This window comes from Megascapheus bottae, chromosome 14 (assembly GCF_031878675.1).
Source record: "Megascapheus bottae isolate mThoBot1 chromosome 14, mThoBot2.hap1, whole genome shotgun sequence".
Lineage (NCBI taxonomy): Eukaryota > Metazoa > Chordata > Mammalia > Rodentia > Geomyidae > Megascapheus > Megascapheus bottae.
The window spans coordinates 53,213,931-53,226,840 of NC_143522.1; the positions used below are offsets into that span (position 1 = coordinate 53,213,931).

Here is a 12,910-nt window from a genome sequence, read left to right on the forward strand (position 1 = left end):
TTTTTGGTTGGCATTTCCCTGATTGCTTCTGCTATCTCATTGTATGAAATTGATCTGTTCAGTTGGTTTATCTCGTCTTGGTTCAATGTGGGTAGCCTATATTTATTTAAGAAATCATCCCTTTCTACTAATTTTTCTTGTTTATTTGAATATAGGCCCTGGAAGTACTTATTCATAATGGATTAAATTTCTTGAATGTCAGAAGTGATTGTTCCTGTAGGATCTCTAATCTTGTTTATTTGAGGTGCCCCTCTCCTTTTTTTGATTAATCTTGTCAGGGGTCTGTCAATTTGGTTAACTCTTTCAAAGAATCAACTTTTTGATTTATTAATTTTATGTATAGTAGATCTTATTCCAATCTCTGATATTTCTGATTTTATTTGTATTATTTCTGTCCTTCTAGTTGTTTTAGAATTAACTTTTTCTTGGTCCTCTACATGCTTCCAGAAAATGCTCATCATCCATGGTCATAAAGGAAATGCAAATAAAAACAACCCTAAGATACCACCTTACCCCAATTAGAATGGTCAATATTCTGAACTCAGACAATGACAGATGCTGGCTGGGTTGTGGAGAAAAAGGAACCCTACTACACTGCTGGTGGGAATGTAAACTAGTTCAGCCACTCTGGAAAGCAGTGTGGAGGCTTCTTAAAGAACTGAAAATAGACCTTCCCTATGATCCCGCCATACCACTTCTGGGCATCTATCCTGAACATCATAATCCAGGATATGATAAGGACACCTGCTCAGCTATGTTCATCTCTGCACTATTCACAATAGCCAGGCGATGGAAACAACCCAGATGCCCTACTGCAGATGAATGGATACAGAAAATGTGGTATATATACACAATGGAATTCTACATAGCCAACAGACAAGATAAAATAATGGCATTCGCAGGGAAGTGGATGAATCTAGAGCGAATCATGTTGAGTGAGACAAGTCAAGACCTAAGGAAGAAAAGGCACATGGTATCCTTAATATGTCGCTATTAGATCCAAATAGTACAATAGCAATGACTCAATATTTGGTTATTGACATGGTCTTGGTGATAAGAAACATAACTACATATGTGAGGCCTAAATTAATTGTGAAGTTTGATGAACTTCAGTAAAAAGTTATTTCTAAGCAGCCTCCATTCTGCAGAAGTTAAGTCTGAGAAATCCCCTAACTGTTTCTTTTCAGGAGACCTGTAAGATGCTCCATCAGTTGTTTACTCAGACAGCTAGCAAGGACATTGAAAGGTCATCTCTAGGACTGCAGCAGTGTCCCACAGCTAGCAAGGACACCTAAGACTAAACTTCTGTGGGAAACCCTAACATAATAAATTGTGAAATGTTCTATGTAAAAGTTAACTAAAACATGAGGCTGTGAGAATGCAAACTAAAACTTGTTTGTTCTGTACTATAAATGCTGTGCTAATTCTGTACTCGGGGCCTCCAAGCGTCACCAGTTTCTAAGGCGCAGAGGACCGAGCTCGAGCTTGCTAATAAACAGCTCTTTCTTGCTTGCATTGGTCGTGGACTCTGGTGGTCTTTTGGGGGGATTGGGAACTTTGGGTACAACACATAGACATAAAAATCTATGATGGGGGGCCGGGAGTTTGGCCTAGTGGTTAAAGTGCTTGCCCAGCATGCATGAAGACCCAGGTTCGATTCCTCGGTACCACATACATAGAAAAAAGCCGGAAGTGGTGCTGAGGCTCAAGTGGTAGAGCTCTAGCCTTGAGAAAGTCCAAGGACAGTGCTCAGGCCCTGAGCTCAAGCCCAGGACTGGCAAAAAAAAAAAAATCTATGATGGAGGCCGGGAGTTTGGCCTAGTGGTTAAAGTGCTTGCCTAGCATGCATGAAGACCTGGGTTCGATTCCTAGGTACCACATACATAGCAAAAAGCCGGAAGTGGTGCTGAGGCTCAAGTGGTAGAACTCTAGCCTTGAGAAAGTCCAAGGACAGTGCTCAGGCCCTGAGCTCAAGCCCAAGTCTGGCAAAAAATAATAATAATAAAATAAATAAAAATAAATCTATGATGGACTATATATTCTATAGACATAATGTTTCATTACATACACTAATATGTACCTACAACACACACACCCTCAGCTTAATTTTAATTCTGTTCTAAAATCTAAGTGCCAGTGATTGTACATTTCTTGAATACTTGTTTGTTAAATGTGACATTTTGAAATTTGATGTAAAAAGCAATGTTAATAAATTCTTTAATAAAAAACCTTAAATAATGGATATGAGAAATGACATCAACCAAAAGTTTGGAATCAAGGAGAGTTCTAACTCCCAATTACAGTTGAAATCATAGACAACAGAACAAAAGAAGTTGGAAATACTATGAGGAGTTGAGGATAAAGAGAGGGATTAGAACCAAAAGTCAACAGCATGGAAAAAACACTCAAAATGCACTGAAGGGACAATTCCACAACTAGTGGATTCCTCCAAAAGATCAAATCGATGCATAATCAGGGAAGATAAGGGAGAAGAACTCAACAGTAAAGTCACTGAGAACCTATGCAACAAAATAATAAGAGAAAACTTCCCCCACCTCAAGAAAGAGAATCTCACCCAACTAACAGAGGCATACAGACCTCCCGACAGACAGGACCAGAATTGAAATACTCTTAGACACATTGTGGTGAAAACTCTGGACTTAGATTACAAGGAACTAATTTTAAACGCAGCAAATTACAAAAGGGGACTTTATTACAACCGTATTATAAACTAGCACCACGGTAAAGGCAGTCTGGAGATTCCTTAAAAAACTGAAGATAGAGGGCCAGGAGTGTAGCCTAGTGGTAGAGTGCTTGCCTAGCATGCATGAAGCCCTGGGTGTGATTCCTCCATACCATACACAGAAAAAGCCAGAAGTGGTGCTGTGGCTCAAGTGGCAGACTGCTAGCCTTGAGCAAAAAGTGTCCAAGGACACTGCCCAGTCACAGGATTGGCAAAAACAACAGCAACAAGAAGTTCTGAAGACAGAACTTCCCTATGACCTAGCCAAATCATTCTTGGGCATCTACTCAGAACATTACAAGTCGAGATACCATAGGGACATGCATTCATGTTCATTGCTGCAACTACTCACAATAGCCAAGTTATGGAAACAAACAGCTCAGATATTGAGTGGTACTGTGGCTTACGTGGCAGAGCGTTAGCCTTGAGCAAAAGGTGTCTAAGGACAGGGCCTAGGCCCTGGGTTCAAGCCTCAAGACGGACAAACATATAAAAAAGAAGTGTAGTGATAGTAGAGTGTGGACACTTGCCAATCTGCTTCATTTCCCTTCGTGAAGATGTAATTGAGAAACCAACTTATCCCTTTTTCCTCTCTTTGGAGACACAACCTGTGTAGCCCAAGCTAGCCTCGAACTGTTCCCCCCAGCTTAGCTTCCTTAGTGATGGTTTGTTTTGGCTGAAACCCTATCTTACCCTTAGTTTTGCAATAATAATGGTCAGACTTCACTTTATTTGAAAATAAAAGAAATCTATGGCAGGCCTAGAACAATAGGAAGAATGAGGTCCTTTCTTCTAGACTGCAATACATTGGATTAAGATTTTCATAGCTTTTTAGAGAATACAACTATATATCCACGTTTTTTCTTTCAGAAAGATGGTATGCTTTTCTGTTGAATCTTTTATATCAACTCATACTATTTTTAATATTTATAAAGTTTAGAATAGCTATTATTTTAGAATGGAAAACAGCGATGTCCTTTACAACCCTTTGTGTTAAATATAAGTATTCTTGTTGTAAATATCAGAAGCAAAAGGAGGAAGAACCCTGGCAGTGTTGGAGGTACTAGGAGTTTGCATTTTGTGATTAAAGTGTAAGGGGAAAAATGCACAAATATTGAGCATTGTTCCTAGTCTAACAAATCTGGCCAGCAAACAGTTTACTGAGAAAAACTACTTTCCTTTTTTTCTTTTTTACTTCAAACAGAATTACTTGTAAAAAATTACTATCTTCAAGCTGGGCACAGTGGCTCATGCTCTTAATCCTAGCTACTCAGGAGGCTGAGATCTGAGGATCGAGGTTCAAAACCAGCCGGGTCCACAAAAGTCTGAGTCTCTTATCTCCAATTAACCACCAGAAAACTAGAAGTGGCTCTGTGGCTCAAGGTGGTAGAGCACTAGTCTTGAGTGGAAAAGCTCAGGGGCAATGTGCAGGCCTGGAGTTCAAGCCCCCATGAAGTCTCACTGACTTCAAGTCATGATCCTCAGGCTCTCAGCCTCCCGAGTAGCTAGGATTACAAGCATGAGCCACTGGCACCTAGCTTCAAATTAATTATTTAAAGAAATAAGCGTTATCACATCGCAGGATGGTAAAAAATTTCCTAACAAACATACAAAGACAAACTCCATAAAGGAAACATTTAGCTTTATAAATATTTAAATCTTGGTACAGTAAAAAAATACATAACTTGCCAGGTATGGTGGTAGCCATGCATACTGTCTCAACTACTCCAGAAACTGGAGCAGTAAGATCTCGAGGCTGGCTTGGACTCTACAGTAAGAGTCTGCTCAAAAGAAACACCATAGAGAGCAGCCAAAGAATTAAGAGAAATGATAAATACAAAGAGCAAAGATCTCTGAACAGAATCCAGGGATCACTGCAATCATGACTGTGGCTATTTCAAAAGCAAAATCTGGTTGTACAACCACTTAAAGGTAATAACAGCTAAGCACTATTTACTCAGGAGGCTAAGAGCTGAGGGTCGATGTCATCCCCAGAAGCAAAGTCTATGAGCTTCTTATCACCAATTAGCTACCCCCAAAAAAGCAAGAAGTGAAGCTCTGGCTCAAGTGGCAGAGGACTAGCCTTGAGCAAAAAAAAAAAAAAAAAATCCAGGAGCAATGTATGTGTGCACATTCACACACACAAACACACCAGATAATAATAATCTTTAAGTCTATGTCTGACTCTGTATCTCCAGGTCTAGGCAGATAATGTGATTACTTCTCTGATGAGAGTACCAGGAACCATCATAAGCATTGTTATTATTTATTGATTACAAGCATTACTCGAATTTAGTGGCTTACAACGATTACTTGTTATTTCTCAAGAAATTCGGCATGAATGGGCTGGGCTTGGCGGGTGCTGGTTAGGCTCATTCATATCTTCAGTCATTCCGTAGATCATTTGTGAACTCTATTTCTTAGATCTATTTCGGTTCAGCTACATCAACACAGACGAGAATTTCCATTCTAGCTAACCCACAGAATGATGAAATAAATAAATATTTGCTGTGATAAACTAATATTTGTGTATGTGAATGCATGTGTGTGAGCATACACCCTCCCCCACACATCTATGCACGAGCTCATGCACACACAGTTCTGAGGTTTGAGCTCAGTCTAGCTTAGCCTTTTTGCTCAAGGCTAGTGCTTTAGCCACACCTCCACTTTTGTCTTTGTGTTCAGATTTGTCTGCCAGTGGGCTTTGAACCATGATCCTCAAATCTCAGCCTCCACAGTAGCTAGGATTACAAGGGTACCTGGTTTAAGCCAATAGGTTTTGAAATGGATTGTTATACAGCAAAATCAAGTAATATACTTTTTCAGAGGAAGCTTTCTGATTACCTGCAAGTTGCATGAAATACAAGATTATTGTGCAGGAGAGAAAGTTAGCATGTCCCTCTGTAATCTAGCAGAAATAGGAGGTAATACATAATTTGCTACAAGAATTTATTTTAGTATAATCATTACAAAAGTCCATTTGGGAGGACAGGTGAGCCAAAGGTTCTCTTTATTTGTCAGAGTGTGGGTTAGGTCTTAGAGAATAATCTATGACCTTTCAGAATATTTCATGCTGGTTTCCTTTCCCTCCCTATCTGAATCTGTGAACTTTTAGTACATGTGTTGCTGAAGAGAGAATTATAAACTATCTTATAGAATAATAAAAGCTCACTAAACTCAGAGGAGACTTAAAAAGCATGCATTAGGAGCAGGAAAAAAGAATAACTTTTTAATATTTATTTTTATTGGCTCTTTTTAAACATTTATATTGCATTTAAATTTTATTATAAACAAAATATATTCATTCAGTACTATACACACAAAATTTAAAAATTTATAAATGCTCAAAATAACTTTTATTGATAGTATTATAGACATTTTGAGATACCTCATTTAAACACACCTCTAAATTTCTGTGCATATCCCTATGCACACAATATCTATCTCATCTCATCTTCAAGGAAATTCTTCACAACAGCAGTCATCTGGGGCCCCTCGCCCCCAACACAACCTGCCTTTCTCTGCAGTTTCCCACAAGTCCATGCTTTAATGACTGGAATTAATTGGACAATAGTTATATACCAGTGTGAGTCTCTGGATTTAAGTATGGAAGGAGGTTGCAAACTGCTCTATTACAGAGAACTTACATGCTCTCTCTTGTTACACTTGCCCCAGCTCTTGATGCAGAGGTCAGGTCTCCAAACCCACCCTTCCTCCTAAACTGTGAGGAACACCATAACATTTATACAGAAAGCTCAGATACGGTTTTTGTTTTGGGCTTGAACTCAGAGTCTAGTGATTGTCCCTGAGCTTTTTTTTTTTGCTCAAAGCTGGCACTTTATCACTTAAACCACACCTCATTTTCAGCATTTTGCTGGCTGATATGGAAATAAAAGTCCTATGGATTTTTCCTGCCTCAACTGGCTTCTAATTGAGAAACTGGGATCTCAACCTCCTGAATAGCTAGGATAGACAGGCAACAACCCAGGATGTCTGGCTCAGATCTGGTTTTGAAGCTTTGATAAATTAGCAAAGAGTATGTGGAGAAAAAAAAATAAACCTACGAGGATGGTTCATGAAAAAAGGAAGGACCTTTCCCTTGCAACCTCAGACAAAAGACGGTACCTGGAGATGTGTCCAGGGAGATGCACAGACAGGGACAGAGACTACTTCCACTTCCGATTCTCATCTTTTATTCTATCAAAGGAGGCGGTGGGTGAAAATGTGGTGAATGTAGGGGAGGTGAAAATGACATGCTCTTTGGGTGCCATCAATTATTCTCTCTCTTTTTTAAGGGTGTATATTGTTTCTGAACTTTCCTATGTCCTTTTTATTACTTATGCCTTTATTCTTTATTTTCCTTTGAATCCAAAGCAGTGCCAGGGAGGAAGGAAGGAAAATTCCTTACAATATCTTCAGTGCTTGGCGAACATTGGTAGAAATAGACGAATTCTTTTATTTCATGCTCCTCCTATATGTTAATAGTGAGAAAACAGTGGACCAGGGGTGACTTTGTATACAGGATTGATGTTTTTGTAATTTTACCTCATAGCATACATGTTACTGGGTAGCAAACAGAAGAGTAAATGTTGGCTCAAACCTTCGCATCTTCTTTTGAAAAGAACTTAGTGTGTTTTGAACGGTACACAGGATAGTACATCATGTCAAGTGGAAATTTGATCTCGTTAATGTTTGTAGGTCACTGTGCCCAGATATTTGATCTGACGGTACTCTGGATGCTTTGCTAAAGGTGTTTTTGGATGAGATTAGCATTTAAATTGGTAGATTTCAAGCAAAGCAAATTAGTCTTCATAATATGAATGGGCATAATACAATCAGTTGAAGATTTTTACGGAACAGAGAGTGATTTCCCCTGCATAAGAAGGAATTCACCAGCAGGCTGACTTCAGATTTCTTTCAAGTCTGCCATTCCACCTCATCTGATTTACAATCACGTAAATCCATCTCATTTTCTCTCCTTCTAATCACATAAAGCCCCCCCCCTCTCTCTTTCTTTCTCTCTCTCTCTGTCTCATTCTCCAATCACATGGATGTTTTCTCTCTTTCCTTTTTCCTGTTCTTCTCTTTCCTGTTCATATACCGCAAGCATGTAAAAAGAATAACAGAAAAACAAAAGGAGTAGAACTTAGTAAAAAGGGGGGGGAGGGAGTTATGATGGGGTAGGGAGAAGGAGAAATTTCAAAATTACACACCAAAATCACACACTGACAAAACATACCAATAAAACTATCCAGAAAAATTTTAACAGCAAATGAAACTCCTAAAATACAAGAGAAAAGGAAGAGAAAAAGAAACTCCTAGACATAACCTTCTACATTTTAAACTCCAGATAAAATGTCCCATTTCTAAGCAGAAAAAAAAAATGTGGGCCGTGTTCAAAGGAACAAGCCAGTTCTAGATTCCTTGCCTTTCAATAGCAGTGCGGAAGACACTGGAGCCCTGTCTCCCGCTGAACGCTGCCTGCAAATATGTCACTTAAAAGAGACATGCCAGGCCCACTTCACATGTCTGTGGGAAGGCAACTTCCTCTAAGAAACTGAGAACACAGATCAGCCAACCTTCTTTATAATACAGATGCTCAAAGTACTGTAAGACAGTCTGAGGTTGTCATTAGATAAAATACATTAGTATGTCATTTTTTTATTGAAATAACTTTCCAATACAGATTTGAAGTGTTGGAATTATAAGGTCCAAAAGAGGAAAAAGAATGAGAAAGCAGGGAGCTATTTTAGGTTATTGAATTAAGAATGGGGGAAGTAGCCAACCCAGTTCATGCCTGTAATACTGAGAGCTAAGGACTGAAGTTCCAGGTAGGAAATTCCATGAGCCTTTTATCTCCAGTGAACCACTAAAGAGCCATACCTCCACAGGTGTGGCTCCAGTGGTAGACTGCAATAAAGCTGAGGGACAGCACCTAGGCCCTGAGTTAAAGTTCCAATACCAACACACACACACACACACACACACACACACACACACACACACACACACACACACGTTAACAGGAGTGACAAGCAGTGTGGACCAAAGGGGAGACTTGTCACCTTCTAGAAAGTCTCCCATAGAAGCCCCAGTAGTGTAATGTATAAGGAAGGCATTGGCCTCTGAAGTGAGAGAGCTTGAGGAGTTAGCCCAAGTCTCTTATGAAGTCAATACCTACAGAATTAAGGATGATTACAAAACATTTTAAGAGGTTAAATGGAATTCTTTTTTTTTTTTTTTGCCAGTCCTGGGCTTGAGCTCAGGGCCTGAGCACTGTCCTTGGACTTTCTCAAGGCTAGAGCTCTACCACTTGAGCCTCAGCACCACTTCCGGCTTTTTTCTATGTATGTGGTACCGAGGAATCGAACCCGGGTCTTCATGCATGCTAGGCAAGCACTTTAACCACTAGGCCAAACTCCCGGCCCCTAAATGGAATTCTTAAAAGTTTTCTTGCATTAGAAAACCAGTAGGTAGGGCTGGGAGTTTGGCCTAGTGGTAGAGTATTTGCCTGGCATGCACAAAGACCTAGGTTCAATTCCTCGGTACCACATACATAGAAAAAAGCTGGGAGTGGTGCAGAAGGCTCAAGAGGTAGAGCTCTAGCCTTGAGAAAGTCCAAGGACAGTGCTCAGGCCCTGAGCTCAAGCCCAGGACTGGCAAAAAAAAAAAGAAAGAAAGAAAGGGAGGAAGAAGGAAAGAAAGAAAGAAAGAAAGAAAGAAAGAAAGAAAGAAAGAAAGAAAGAAAGAAAGGAAGGAAGGAAGGAAGGAAGGAAGGAAGAAAGAAAGAAAGAAAGAAAGAAAGAAAGAAAGAAGGAAAGAAAACCAGTAGGTAAAGAATGCCAAGTTCCTGTTTCTGAGATAACCTTGCAGCCACATTAGTGGCTTCTCTTTAATTTAGAAAAGAAATGACCAGAGCTGGACATTAGTGGCTCATGCCTGTAACCCTCACTACTCAGGAAATTGAGGATTGTGGTTCAAAGCCAGCCTGGGGGGAAAAATGTCATTTAAAAATCTTATCTTCAATTAACCACTAAAAAACCAGAAGTGGGGGTGTGGCTCAAGATGTAGAATTTTGGCCTTGAGCAAAAAAGCCAAGAGACCATTACCTAAGGCCCGAGTTCAAGTCCCAGTACTGGGGTGTGTGTGTGTGTGTCTGTGTGTGTGTGTTTACATTTCAAAGTGTTCAAAGTGGGCATTGATTCTTGTCTTTTGTGGCAATAAGATGTGTTTGGTTCTTACCTTTAACCACTTAGTGATTAATATCTGATTCTAGAATTACTGAACAGTCTTATAGTCGTAATTATCTTCCCACATTGATTTATCTCAGGCAGGATTTTAAGCAGATCAATGAATGTTACATTGTAAATAAACTTATCACTGTGCTTCCACATATTTTTGTGTGTCTCTGTACTGGAGCTTGAACACAAGGTCCCTTAGTCTTTACGTTAGAGGCTAGTGCTGTCCCATTTGAATCACACCTCAGCTTCAGGCTTTTTGGTGGTAATTGGAGATAAGAGTTTCATGAAGTTTCCTACCCTGACTGGCTTTGAACTGTGAGTCTCTGATCTCAGCTTCCTGAGTTTAGCTAGGATCAGAAGTGTCAGCCACCAGTACTTGGCTAATATTTTCAGTGGATATTTTTATAAATCTCTAGTTGGCTACTTTTATAAAATATTTTGATATAGCCCCATCATTCTTATCTACTACTCAAATCCAAAAAAGGAAGGACATTTTTGTTTTCTTTTGGCAGCAACACTTGAATGAACAGATGCACGCTATTTATAGTCTCCATCCTGCTCTAAAAGAATTCTCATATGTTTTCCTACTGAAAAAATGTGTGTGATTACAAGCTCTCTTTTATTATAGCTAGTGATATAGGACTTTTGTCCTATTTCTGAATCTATTGAGATAATGCCTTTGTCCTTTCTTATGCCTTATTGTAAATTCTACTGATTGATTCCTTAATGGAAATTATATGCATGTTTTAAAAAATATATTGCTAGATCTTTAAAAGGATTTTTACATTTGTAAGTTATGCTAAAATTTACTTTTTGCTAGATCCTTGCATATTTTGCATAAAAAATGTGTGCTAGCTTTAAGAAATAGGTTGAAACATATTCTCTATTTATTCCCTAAACAGTCTGGATTATGTTGGCCATTATTTCTTTCATAAATGTTTGGGGAAATTCATTGGTGTTTTCTTTGTTGGATTCTTTTTGTAAAAAATGATATGGGCTGGAGGTGTAGTTTAGTGATAAAACCTGTACTTAACAGGAAGGAGGCTCTGAGTTAAGAGAGAGAGATACAGAAAGAGAGAGACAGAAACAGAGACAGAGAGAGAGGAAAAAAAGTGGTCTTTTTAAATGTTGGTCTTGGGGCTTGAACTCATGGCCTAGGGACTGTCTCTGATTAGTTTTGCTCAAGGCTAGGACTTTAACACTTGAGCCACAGCTCCACTTCTGGCTTTTTGATGGTTAAGTGGAGTTGGAATCTCACAGACTTTCCTGTCTGAGCTGACTTTGAACTGCAGTCTTCAAATTTCAGCTTGCTGAGTAGCCAGGATTACAGGCATAAGCCACAAGTGCCTAGAAAGTAGTCATAATTATATATATATATGTGTGTGTGTGTGTGTGTATGCATGTATGTATACACACAATACAATTTTGACTTTTTTCATTATGTTTGCTTCATATTTTGTAAATCTCTTTCACTTATTCTTTTCTTGCTTTTATGTTGTTTATTTTCTGTTCTTTTTCTAATGTCTTGCAATGGATGCCTGGTTTGTTGGATTTTCTTCAGTTCTTTTCTTTTTGAATAACATATTCAAGGCTAATAAACATCCCCTGAAGAAGCTTCATCCACCAGCATTTGATATGTACTTCCTTATCATCGGTCAATTTCAAATATTTAAAATTTTATTATGGTCTCTTCTCTGACAGGAGTTATTTCCAAGAAGGTGGATCCCCAAGTTGTTGAAAGTAAGGACAATTTCACTGAAAGCAGACAGTATTTGTTGCATGACTTCAGTCCTTTTGAGGTTTCTTTCAAGGCCCCTCATTCTTGAAGGATATTTTGCCAAATTGCAAGTTATTTTCTTTGAAAACACCTTTTAATTATCTTCCACTTGTTATTATTGTTTGTTGAGAGAAGTAGCCACTGGGCAGCAGAAGGATTGTATTAATATATACTCTCCTTAGCCAGACACAGTGGCTGAAGCCTGTAATCCTAGCTACTCAGAAAGCTGAGATCTGAGGATCGAGGCTCAAAGCCAGCCCGGGCACTAAAGACCTGAGACTCTTACCTTCAATTAACCTCTAGAAAATGGGAAGTGGGGCTTGGCTCAAGGGTAGAATGGCAAGCCTTGAGCTGAAGAATTCAGGGATAACACCCAGGCCGAGTTCAAGGCCCATGACTCAACCCACCCCCGCCCCCCCCCCCAAAATAGAATGTACTCTCCTGAGGGTAACTGACATGTGCTCAATGTGTTAGGCTATCCTTCTCGCCCACAGTTTTTGAGCCAGCACATTATTCAAGGTTCATGGAGTATCTGATTTGTCAGTATTGGCCCCTTGTCCCCTCCTAAAGAAAATAAAGCAAAACTACATTATATTATCACATTGCTGACAATGAGCCATTGATCAAATTACAACATGTTTGATGAGGCTTTCTAAGCCTCTGGCTCCGCGATAACACAACATGCTTCAGGATGAAATATACAGAAGACTCAGTACCCACAGGTCTATGGTTCTAAGGAAAAAAAATGCGCATGCCCAGAATGTTGGTCTGGAAGTTGGGATCAGCTTACCTTTGTGTCAGGAAGTATCAGTCAGAATCTGGACTTGCTTAAGGCTCTCTGTGAATCAGCTTCTAAGATGGTGCTATCATATAAAGACAGAAGCCTCAGTTCTTGTCACATGGTCTTCTATACACCGCTCCTGGCATAACACTTGGCTTCTCTCAGGGCAAGTGATCCAGGGGAAAAAAAAGCTGAGTGCTGAGTCCAGGTTAAAGGCTGAACTTATCATTAGCTTTCATGATGAAATTTGATTTTTGCCCTGGTGGCATGAGAGACATAATACAGAATTGTGACTCAGAATGAGACCACATTTTCTGGAGGAAATGTAGACGTAAGCAAAACAGGAAGACTAGGTCTGAATGTATCTC

The 12,910-nt window shown here is 39.4% G+C and overlaps 1 long non-coding RNA gene across 1 annotated transcript in view; it reads right to left on the reverse strand.

Moving 5' to 3' along the window:
• LOC150055316 (uncharacterized) overlaps positions 1-12,680 on the reverse strand; it is a 129,033-nt gene extending 116,353 nt beyond the window's left edge. The window contains exon 1 of the long non-coding RNA XR_016537695.1: positions 12,552-12,680. This is a non-coding gene — a long non-coding RNA (uncharacterized LOC150055316). The remainder of the gene's footprint in view (positions 1-12,551) is intronic.
• Positions 12,681-12,910: the final 230 nt, after the last annotated feature.